A 12302-nucleotide genomic window follows, 5' to 3' on the forward strand; every position below is an offset into this window, starting at 1 on the left:
TTCATCAATTCAACATCAATCAACTTTTATAGGTTAGAAAACAACAACGTTATTGAGAAATCACTGATCGTGACTCTGTTATTTGTATAGGTGCTATATGTTATAATTGTCCGCAGCGTATAGAAGCGTTTTGTTTTGTTTAAAGCAAGCTTGACATGTTTTTCATAATGACTGAATTTTAATTTATGTTTTTGTTTTGTTAATCTCACTTGATGAAGCCATTTGAGAAGATCGTTATGTTTAATCTTAAACATATTGCAAAGGGCAGCCAAATGCAACTTTTTGAATTCTGCGTCTTATTTTGAGTTCTCTTGTGAAACTATTATAAATATTACTATTATTATTAAGGTAACTAACATTAAGGAATCATGCCCACTTACATGATTGAAGTTTAACCATAGAAAATCGATCTAATGTTCCTCTACCCACTAGGCCGACAAGCTGCTTGGCATCGTTTCGATATAGTCTGAAATGACGGGGTGTTCTACAACCGTGATTCGCATGCCCAAAGTTTCCCTTGATAGACGAAAGACTATATCCATAAATGACTTACCGATGAAAGCCCTTAACTGACTGCTAGTGGTCCAGTTGACAGGATGTGCAGCAGATAATCTTAATTTTGCGAGAAAAACGAAAAAGCCAGCGAAAGTATTTTTTATTTATGTTTATTTATTTCCTTCTTAACTTGTTGTTGTCATCTGTCGGCGTTGTCCACACCCATTTTTATATGCTCCAAAAACGAAACTCAACAAAATGACAAAATTAATTTACAAATTTAATGAATATGGAAGAAGAAACACACATACTGGGTAACATCCACACCGCACTCACCGTCCAGGCCTCTCCGGACGTATATAAACCGACTAGCGAGTCAGTCAAACTTTTAACCTTGTACCTCAAACTCAAACTTTTGGCTTAATGTGGGTCAGACCAGTCAGAAACAACAACAACAAAAATTATATACATACAAAACAAAACATTGAAATTTGCATATTTCGGTTGCCTTGAAATTGTCAACAAAAAAAAATTATTTGCCAAAAATAAATTAGCTTCTTGAACATAAAACATAAAACTTTTAATGAAGACCTTTGATTTTGTTTTTTAATTTAATTATAATTATAAAAATCTTGTATATATAAAATGACCATACACCAGGTGAAACAAATATTTAAAATTTCGAAAACCAAATATATGACTATTAGATTGTTTTAACATGCCTCATACCATATGCTATCTTTTACTCTACAAACACACGAGCACTCTAGCGCCACCACTAGCCAACGGCCAATTCTGCCCTTATGAATCGCGTAGCAAAATACGTTCATACATATATTTTGCATGTTTCTAGTCCGATTTTAGATTTAGAAATTTGGTAGTTTGATAGAAATAGATAAGATTAATTAGTCTGCCAAATTTGATCGCGATGGTCAAAAAATTGCAAGAGACAATCGGTTTTTTCTAAATTATGGAGGCGGAAGTGGTCGTGGCAACGTATTAAAATACATATATTATGCGCGCATACTAAGCCAGTATACATACTAAATTTGGTGAGTTTAGCTTTGTTATTTTTTGGAGAAAATCAGTTTTGTTTAATTTTCGGGGGCGGAAATGGGCGTGGCAAAATTTTTAAATAGTCAGTATCTGAGCGTGTGTTAAGGTAGCTAACATACCAAATTTAATGTCGGTATCTTACATAGTTTTTAAAAAAGTCTGTTTTTTGCAAGTTCCGGGGGCGGAATAACTGCACGAGTCTACATACCAAATTTGGTGACGGACGGACGGACGGACAGACGGACAGACGGGCATGGCTAGATCGACTCGGTTGTTGATCCTGATCAAGAATATATATACTTTGTGGGGTCGCAGATGCTTCCTTCTGCCTGTTACATACATTTTGGCGACTTTAATATACCATTTCACCCTATAGGTGTATGGTATAAAGATTCCTAAAAAAGCATCTTTGGGTCGTGGTACTTGCAAAACAGAAAGAATTAGAAGCAATGTTTTGAATAGGACTGAAGACGAGCAGGAAAATGTAGAGGCAAAGGTAGAGGAACCAGCCGAATGGCGTGCAGCCAGGCCCGTCGAAGAACATGCTGGCATATTTAAAGAAAATACAATTGGTAGACTCTTTACAGTTCATCGCATGCTGTTGGTAAATGTGGCTGGTACCAAGTCTTTCCAGTATTTAAGGAATGTCAACGGCGGCATACCGCTTTTCGCAGTGCATGCCAAACTCTCAATATATTGAAGAACGACCAGTATTGGGATATCTGCATCAATGATGCATGCAACACTGCGCATCCAAAAATAGTTCGCGCATTGTTTGCTGCCTTTCATCTTTAACCTGGAAAGATATCGTTCGTATTAGGCTGGGGAACGACATAATCATGAAATTGGCAGAAGACATTTAAAATGAAACGTTAATAGACATTGAACAAGTGCTATGATAAATAAAATGGTAAGTGAATAGGGATTCCCGGAGAAAAGGAAAATAGCCCAATCTTCATTCGTTGAATTCAAAATATGAACTGATTTTATTCAAAGAATTGTTGTGTATATAAATGAATTCTTAGACTCTAGGCAACAATGGTTCTTAAAAATACTTATTCTAATGACCCACGCTTTCGGGGTTTGAAAATTATTTATATTTCATGCTCAGCGTTGGCTACTTGATACCGCGCCGCTGTTATAATCTTAAGTGTTTTCCACAGAAAACACAGATGCATGTTTTGTTTGGTTTTAAGCAATAATTGTCATATGAATCTTTATGACTTATTTTTGTGTTATGTTTTTGTTTCGTTTTGTATATTTCTTGGTGCATCTGATTTGGTGAAGCCATTTCAGATGAACACGGTGTTTAATCTTAAACATTCTGCAAAGGGCCGCCAAATGCGACGATATGGATTTTTTTATTTTCATTAAGTTGTCTTTATTATTATTGTCAAATTATTATTATTAATATTACCATTAGTAAGATAACTATTGTTAGAGAAGCATAACTAGCTGCATGTTGGACTGACTTCCTATTCTGCCGTATGGTTTACTAAATTGGCTTCTACTGAATTTTATATTATATTTGGCAAATTACTAATATCGCCCAAATGCTTTACAATTTCTGTTTCGGGATATCTACCCACTCCTGATGTGTATTACTGTGTTGACTTCTAGCCTTTTTATATGGTGTAAACTTTAAAGACCTACTACTTCTACCTTTCGGTTTAAGCCAATGTGGCTTTTGCTCCACTGTTTTGACATTTCGCTGATAGCTGAACTTTGAGCGGTTATTCTGTTTTAATGTTGTCCCTTTATTTTGCAATACCTGTTCTTTTTCTAATACAGACTCGGACAATTTTTTAACGGAATCTTTTTTGACATTATTTTTTAAATTATTATTATTTAATTGAACCATTGTCATCTGAAAATTCTTATTTTGTACTGGCTCTGGGATATATAATTTTTCTTCCCCAGTTTTTACTTTACCTCCAATGTGAGGTCCTGCCGGGGGCCATAAATTTATTTTCTGAGTTTTGTTGTTGAGTTTGTTTGGCATTGCATTTTTTTTTTTTGATGTTTACCTTTCTTGTTCTCCCAACGTTGTTTAAAACCTGTGACATCTATTGTTGTTGCCATTACAGATTTACTCTGCTTTGATTTGGTGCATCCCGAGACGATCCAACCAAATTGAGTATTTTGACCTAGCAGGCCATCAATCTTTGTAATTCCCCCTTTTAAGATTTGGGTATATATTTGGGTTCACCCCCATTATTAAATCAACCTTACCCGGTTTATTAAAGGTAGGATCAGCTAGCACGTAAGTTTGCCATTTTGACATATCCACGTTTGCTATTTTTAATGGAAGAGCTTCCATTAAATTTGGCAACACAATTGCCTCCACCTTAAGATGTCTTTTCCAGGGATTTCGCGTCTTTACATCTATTTTTACCTTATATTTTAATTTTTTGGCTTTTATTGAGGACACGCCACTGAGCGGCCTCTTCGGGACAAAACGGTGCTCTGTGAACCACAATCAATAAGGGCTCTTAGAATTTTATATCCTCCTAATACATTTTTTACTTGTATTACAGCTGTGGCCAACAGTGTTGGTTGTGCGGTTACACAAGTATTAATACTCTCCTGTTTTTCTTCAAAATGGAGTAAGGTATGGTGTCCCTTACTGCACAATGAACAGACCATTTTATTAGTGCACACTTTATTGCTTAAATGATTCAAGCATCATGTTTCATACGTTTCCGTAGGGGTCAATCCTTTAAACTTATAGCACTGTATTCCGCATAATTTAAAACAGTTTGTAGCGGTTTTTTCTCTTCTTTGCTCATGACACTTAACGAGCAATATCTTTGCTCTAAGTATTCCATGACATCAGATAGCTTTTGAATTTGCTTTGTTTTTCTAATCTGGCTCTCATACAATTGTAGAGCCTCCCTGTCAAATTTCCTTAGTAAGAGTTGTGCGAATATGACATCATTTTCATCGGACAAATTGGCTTGCCAGTGCACTCATTTATTATGTCAATCACATCCCTAACATTTTTCGCCCATTCATTGTTGATCATCGGTAAATCAATGATCCGACTTAGTTGTTGGGAAAATACCCTCCGATTATTCTCGTACCGCTTGGTTAACAGTTCCCAATCGGCACTATAATTGTCAGCTGAACCTGACAATAGATGAGCTACCATGCTCCTTGCTTTGCCCATTAACGCGGATTTTAAATAATTGAACTTAAGAGCCAGACTTAAATCCTCTCTTTTTTCAATTAATTCCGTGAATAATTCCACAAACAGATCCCATTCTCTAGGTTCTCCAGAAAATATGGGTACCTGTATTTTTGGCAACATCGGTAGTTCCTCTCTCACGGTAACATTCTCAACTTTCAAATTTTTCTCGTTTATTTTTCTCTTCTAATGCTACCAAGGTATTCTGAAGGTCGAACTCCAATTCTTCTATGACCTCTTTAAACGTTTCATTATCTCTGTATAGTTCAAGTGTATAAGCTTGGCACACCTGTACCTTCCTGAACAAGAATTTTATTTTGTTAATATACATTTCACCTGTTCTATTGTCTATCGTACGTAAATCTTTGCTCACCATCTCCAAATATTGCTGGAGATGACGAACCTGTTCTTCAAATTTTTCCTGGTTCTCATTACTGGGTTTCCCCGCGACTCTCTGTTGCTGACCTCAACATTTTCTCACATTGTTGCATCTGCTTCAATGTTTTCCGTAACAACAGTGCTATGCCTGCTAGACTCTCCTTTGGCTAGTAATCTGGCTGCCATATCTAAACCTTCCTCATACTTTCCATCTGTGAAATAGTAGTGTTCGGTTACTCCACTCTGTAGCATTTGGCTATGGTAACTAATCCACAGCTTCTGTATCTCACTTACTTCGTTAAGAATCTTGCTAGTAAACTTACTAGCATCTAACTCTTCTAGCTTCTTTAACCTTTTATGCAACTCGTGTTGCTTCGCTAACAATTTTTCAGTTTTTGTGGGGAACATTTTTGTCTTATTCATATATTAGGATACCGGGATAAGTATATAAGGATAAGTATAGATGAGAATAAAAAAGTACTTATAATTATTTTAATTTATATCTTATCTGATGATCCTGTTGTAGACACCGTTCGCCACTGTTGTCCGCCAAGTAGATGTCTGCCGCTGCTTGTCGTCCGCTGCTTGTCTGCCGCTGCTTGTCGTCCGCTGCTTGTCTGCCGCTGCGTAGCGATAGTTTGCTCGCCCTTTTTTTTACGTCTCGATCAGCTGCTGTTGTCCAGGGCCTAGGGGCTCAGGCGGTACCGGTGCCGGTCATCGCACCAGACTTTCTTCTATTGGCAATGTATGTTTTTCAGCTGCCTCTCCTTTGCAACTATCTTGTTGCTCTGCTGCTGTTGGTAGTTGCCGACTTGCAACTACATATAGTGTATATGTGTATATGTATACACTAATTAACTTTTTATACCCTTGCAAAAAGGGTATATTAATTTTGGTCAGAAGTGTGCAACGCATAGAAAGAAGCATCTCCGACCATATAAAGTATATATATTCTTGATCAGCACGACGAGACGAGTTCAAATAGCCATGTCCGTCCGTCCGTCTGGATCAACGCAAACTCCTTATAGACTGTAAGGGCTACAGAGATGAAATTTTGCATGTAGGCTTGTATATACTGCAGGCGTTGTATATCTCGGATTCAGCCGGATCGGATCACTATATCATATAGCTCCCATACAAATCACAAAGTCACGAACAGTGACTTTTCTTAATAACTTCGATATTTTCTGAGCTATTGTCGTGAAATTTAATATTGGTGAGTTAATTACACATATAAACGACTATGCCAAATTTGATCAAGATCGGGTGACTATATCATATGGCTCCCATAGGAACGATCTTTCGAAAACAGTGATTTTTGTGAATTACTTCGTTACTTTTGAAGCAATTGTCATAAAAATTTATAAATTTATATTTCTCAGTTTAGCATAACTATTAATGACTGTGCCAAATTTGATTAAGGTTGGGCGACTATATCATATAGCTCTCATAGGAACCGATTGGTGGTGAACAGTGACTTTGATCAATAACTTCGTTATTTCCTAAGCTGTTCTTTCGCAAGCATTAGACCTTTTACACAAAAAACTTGAAAGGGTATACAAACTTTGACGCGGTTAAAGTTAGCCCCGGCCCTCTGGTTTTTTTTTGATATTAGGGCTTCGAATAGGCCACACATCAACTTTATATTGCTTTTTTTTTCACTTTCGATCTCTGGGCTTCGGATTAGCCATACACCAACTTTATATCGTTCGATTTTTTTTTTATCGCAGTTGCTCGACTAGCCAACTGCCTTTATATACTAAGTCGCACGCACTTTTTATTTATTAAGCAATGTTTTGCTTTTATATTATACTCTGTCTCTTACCACTGGTGGGGGAAAACAAGAGTTTTTTTTTTTGCTACCTTTAGCTGATCTTAGCATTTACACTTGCATAAGAATCCAGACTTTAAGGAGCTCTGAGTCTCTTACCACTGGTGGGGGAAAACTACAGAGTTACTTTTACTCGAAGGACCAAAATGAATAGGGATTCCCGGAGAGAAGGAAAATAACCCAATCTTTATTCGTTAAATTAAAAATATGAACTGATTTTATTTAAAGAATTGTTGTGTATATAAATTAATTCTTAGACTCTAGGCAACAATGGTTCTTAAAAATACCTATTCTAATGACCCACGCTTTCGGGGTTTGAAAATTATTTATATTTCATGCTCAGCGTTGGCTACTTGATACCGCGCCGCTGTTATAATCTTAAGTGTTTTCCACAGAAAACACAGATGCATGTTTTGTCAAATGAATCTTTATGACTTATTTTTGTGTTATGTTTTTGTTTCGTTTTGTATATTTCTTGGTGCATCTGATTTGGTGAAGCCATTTCAGATGAACACGGTGTTTAATCTTAAACATTCTGCAAAGGGCCGCCAAATGCGACGATATGGATTTTTTTATTTTCATTAAGTTGTCTTTATTATTATTGTCAAATTATTATTATTAATATTACCATTAGTAAGATAACTATTGTTAGAGAAGCATAACAAGCTGCATGTTGGACTGACTTCCTATTCTGCCGTATGGTTTACTAAATTGGCTTCTACTGAATTTTATATTATATTTGGCAAATTACTAATATCGCCCAAATGCTTTACAATTTCTGTTTCGGGATATCTACCCACTCCTGATGTGTATTACTGTGTTGACTTCTAGCCTTTTTATATGGTGTAAACTTTAAAGACCTACTACTTCTACCTTTCGGTTTAGGCCAATGTGGCTTTTGCTCCACTGTTTTGACATTTCGCTGTTGCTGAACTTTGAGCGGTTATTCTGTTTTAATGTTGTCCCTTTATTTTGCAATACTTATTCTTTTTCTAATGCAGACTCGGACAATTTTTTAACGGAATCTTTTTTGACATTATTTTTTAAATTATCATTATTTAGTTGAACCATTGTCTTCTGAAAATTCTTATTTTGTACTGGCTCTGGGATATATAATTTTTCTTTCCCAGTTTTTACTTTACCTCCAATATGAGGTCCTGCCGGGGGCCATAAATTTATTTTCTGAGTTTTGTTGTTGAGTTTGTTTGGCATTGCATTTTTTTTTTTTTTATGTTTACCTTTCTTGTTCTCCCAACGTTGTTTAAAACCTGTGACATCTATTGTTGTTGCCATTACAGATTTACTCTGATTTGATTTGGTGCATCCCGAGACGATCCAACCAAATTGAGTATTTTGACCTAGCAGGCCATCAATCTTTGTAATTCCCCCTTTTAAGATTTGGGTATATATTTGGGTTCACCCCCATTATTAAATCAACCTTACCCGGTTTATTAAAGGTAGGATCAGCTAGCACGTAAGTTTGCCATTTTGACATATCCACGTTTGCTATTTTTAATGGAAGAGCTTCCATTAAATTTGGCAACACAATTGCCTCCACCTTAAGATGTCTTTTCCAGGGATTTCGCGTCTTTACATCTATTTTTACCTTATATTTTAATTTTTTGGCTTTTATTGAGGACACGCCACTGAGCGGCCTCTTCGGGACAAAACGGTGCTCTGTGAACCACAATCAATAAGGGCTCTTAGAATTTTATATCCTCCTAATACATTTTTTACTTGTATTACAGCTGTGGCCAACAGTGTTGGTTGTGCGGTTACACAAGTATTAATACTCTCCTGTTTTTCTTCAAAATGGAGTAAGGTATGGTGTCCCTTACTGCACAATGAACAGGCCATTTTATTAGTGCACACTTTATTGCTTGAATGATTCAAGCATCATGTTTCATACGTTTCCGTAGGGGTCAATCCTTTAAACTTATAGCACTGTATTCCGCATAATTTAAAACAGTTTGTAGCGGTTTTTTCTCTTCTTTGCTCATGACACTTAACGAGCAATATCTTTGCTCTAAGTATTCCATGACATCAGATAGCTTTTGAATTTGCTTTGTTTTTCTAATCTGGCTCTCATACAATTGTAGAGCCTCCCTGTCAAATTTCCTTAGTAAGAGTTGTGCGAATATGACATCATTTTCATCGGACAAATTGGCTTGCAAGTGCACTCATTTATTATGTCAATCACATCCCTAACATTTTTCGCCCATTCATTGTTCATCATCGGTAAATCAATGATCCGACTTAGTTGTTGGGAAAATACCCTCCGATTATTCTCGTACCGCTTGGTTAACAGTTCCCAATCGGCACTATAATTGTCAGCTGAACCTGACAATAGATGAGCTACCATGCTCCTTGCTTTGCCCATTAACGCGGATTTTAAATAATTGAACTTAAGAGCCAGACTTAAATCCTCTCTTTTTTCAATTAATTCCGTGAATAATTCCACAAACAGATCCCATTCTCTAGGTTCTCCAGAAAATATGGGTACCTGTATTTTTGGCAACATCGGTAGTTCCTCTCTCACGGTAACATTCTCAACTTTCAAATTTTTCTCGTTTATTTTTCTCTTCTAATGCTACCAAGGTATTCTGAAGGTCGAACTCCAATTCTTCTATGACCTCTTTAAACGTTTCATTATCTCTGTATAGTTCAAGTGTATAAGCTTGGCACACCTGTACCTTCCTGAACAAGAATTTTATTTTCTTAATATACATTTCACCTGTTCTATTGTCTATCGTACGTAAATCTTTGCTCACCATCTCCAAATATTGCTGGAGATGACGAACCTGTTCTTCAAATTTTTCCTGGTTCTCATTACTGGGTTTCCCCGCGACTCTCTGTTGCTGACCTCAACATTTTCTCACATTGTTGCATCTGCTTCAATGTTTTCCGTAACAACAGTGCTATGCCTGCTAGACTCTCCTTTGGCTAGTAATCTGGCTGCCATATCTAAACCTTCCTCATACTTTCCATCTGTGAAATAGTAGTGTTCGGTTACTCCACTCTGTAGCATTTGGATATGGTAACTAATCCACAGCTTCTGTATCTCACTTACTTCGTTAAGAATCTTGCGAGTAAACTTACTAGCATCTAACTCTTCTAGCTTCTTTAACCTTTTATGCAACTCGTGTTGCTTCGCTAACAGTTTTTCAGTTTTGTGGGGAACATTTTTGTCTTATTCATATATTAGGATACCGGTATAAGTATATAAGGATAAGTATAGATGAGAATAAAAAAGTACTTATAATTATTTTAATTTATATCTTATCTGATGATCCTGTTGTAGACACCGTTCGCCACTGTTGTCCGCCAAGTAGATGTCTGCCGCTGCTTGTCGTCCGCTGCTTGTCTGCCGCTGCTTGTCGTCCGCTGCTTGTCTGCCGCTGCGTAGCGATAGTTTGCTCGCCCTTTTTTTTACGTCTCGATCAGCTGCTGTTGTCCAGGGCCTAGGGGCTCAGGCGGTACCGGTGCCGGTCATCGCACCAGACTTTCTTCTATTGGCAATGTATGTTTTTCAGCTGCCTCTCCTTTGCAACTATCTTGTTGCTCTGCTGCTGTTGGTAGTTGCCGACTTGCAACTACATATAGTGTATATGTGTATATGTATACACTAATTAACTTTTTATACCCTTGCAAAAAGGGTATATTAATTTTGGTCAGAAGTGTGCAACGCATAGAAAGAAGCATCTCCGACCATATAAAGTATATATATTCTTGATCAGCACGACGAGACGAGTTCAAATAGCCATGTCCGTCCGTCCGTCCGTCCGTCCGTCCGTCTGGATCAACGCAAACTCCTCCTAGACCGTAAGAGCTACAGAGATGAAATTTTGCATGTAGGCTTGTATATACTGCAGGCGTTGTATATCTCGGATTCAGCCGGATCGGATCACTATATCATATAGCTCCCATACAAATGACAAAGTCACGAACAGTGACTTTTCTTAATAACTTCGATATTTTCTGAGCTATTGTCGTGAAATTTAATATTGGTGAGTTAATTACACATATAAACGACTATGCCAAATTTGATCAAGATCGGGTGACTATATCATATGGCTCCCATAGGAACGATCTTTCGAAAACAGTGATTTTTGTGAATTACTTCGTTACTTTTGAAGCAATTGTCATAAAAATTTATAAATTTATATTTCTCAGTTTAGCATAACTATTAATGACTGTGCCAAATTTGATTAAGGTTGGGCGACTATATCATATAGCTCCCATAGGAACCGATTGGTGGTGAACAGTGACTTTGATCAATAACTTCGTTATTTCCTAAGCTGTTCTTTCGCAAGCATTAGACCTTTTACACAAAAAACTTGAAAGGGTATACATACTTTGACGCGGTTAAAGTTAGCCCCGGCTATATTGCTTTTTTTTTCACTTTCGATCTCTGGGCTTCGGATTAGCCATACACCAACTTTATATCGTTCGATTTTTTTTTTATCGCAGTTGCTCGACTAGCCAACTGCCTTTATATACTAAGTCGCACGCACTTTTTATTTATTAAGCAATGTTTTGCTTTTATATTATACTCTGTCTCTTACCACTGGTGGGGGAAAACAAGAGTTTTTTTTTTTGCTACCTTCAGCTGATCTTAGCATTTACACTTGCATAAGAATCCAGACTTTAAGGAGCTCTGAGTCTCTTACCACTGGTGGGGGAAAACTACAGAGTTACTTTTACTCGAAGGACCAAAATGAATAGGGATTCCCGGAGAGAAGGAAAATAACCCAATCTTTATTCGTTAAATTAAAAATATGAACTGATTTTATTTAAAGAATTGTTGTGTATATAAATTAATTCTTAGACTCTAGGCAACAATGGTTCTTAAAAATACTTATTCTAATGACCCACGCTTTCGTGGTTTGAAAATTGTTTATATTTCATGCTCAGCGTTGGCTACTTGATACCGCGCCGCTGTTATAATCTTAAGTGTTTTCCACAGAGTGTGGATGCATGTTTTGTTTGGTTTTAAGCAATAATTGTCATATGAATCTTTATGAATTATTTTTGTGTTATGTTTTTGTTTTGTTTTGTATATTTCTTGGTGCATCTGATTTGGTGAAGCCATTTCAGATGAACACGGTGTTTAATCTTAAACAGTAAGTCAATAGGGAATGCCCACATCCACCCGCATTGCGACTGCTTCGGTTGCTGTGGATTTGCGTCGTGATCAGACTTACAACATCGTTTATGATGGTGTTGTGCAAATGATAAGTAGTATCTCCAGGGGAAACTTTGAAAACATTTCTCATCAGATTGATTCTGGCCACGGTTCGAGCAAAAAAGAACATAGCTTTAGCTCTTGCTTCAAAACTCTTAGCTCTTGTTAAA

Source organism: Drosophila willistoni, unplaced genomic scaffold, assembly GCF_018902025.1.
Source record: "Drosophila willistoni isolate 14030-0811.24 unplaced genomic scaffold, UCI_dwil_1.1 Seg793, whole genome shotgun sequence".
NCBI lineage: Eukaryota > Metazoa > Arthropoda > Insecta > Diptera > Drosophilidae > Drosophila > Drosophila willistoni.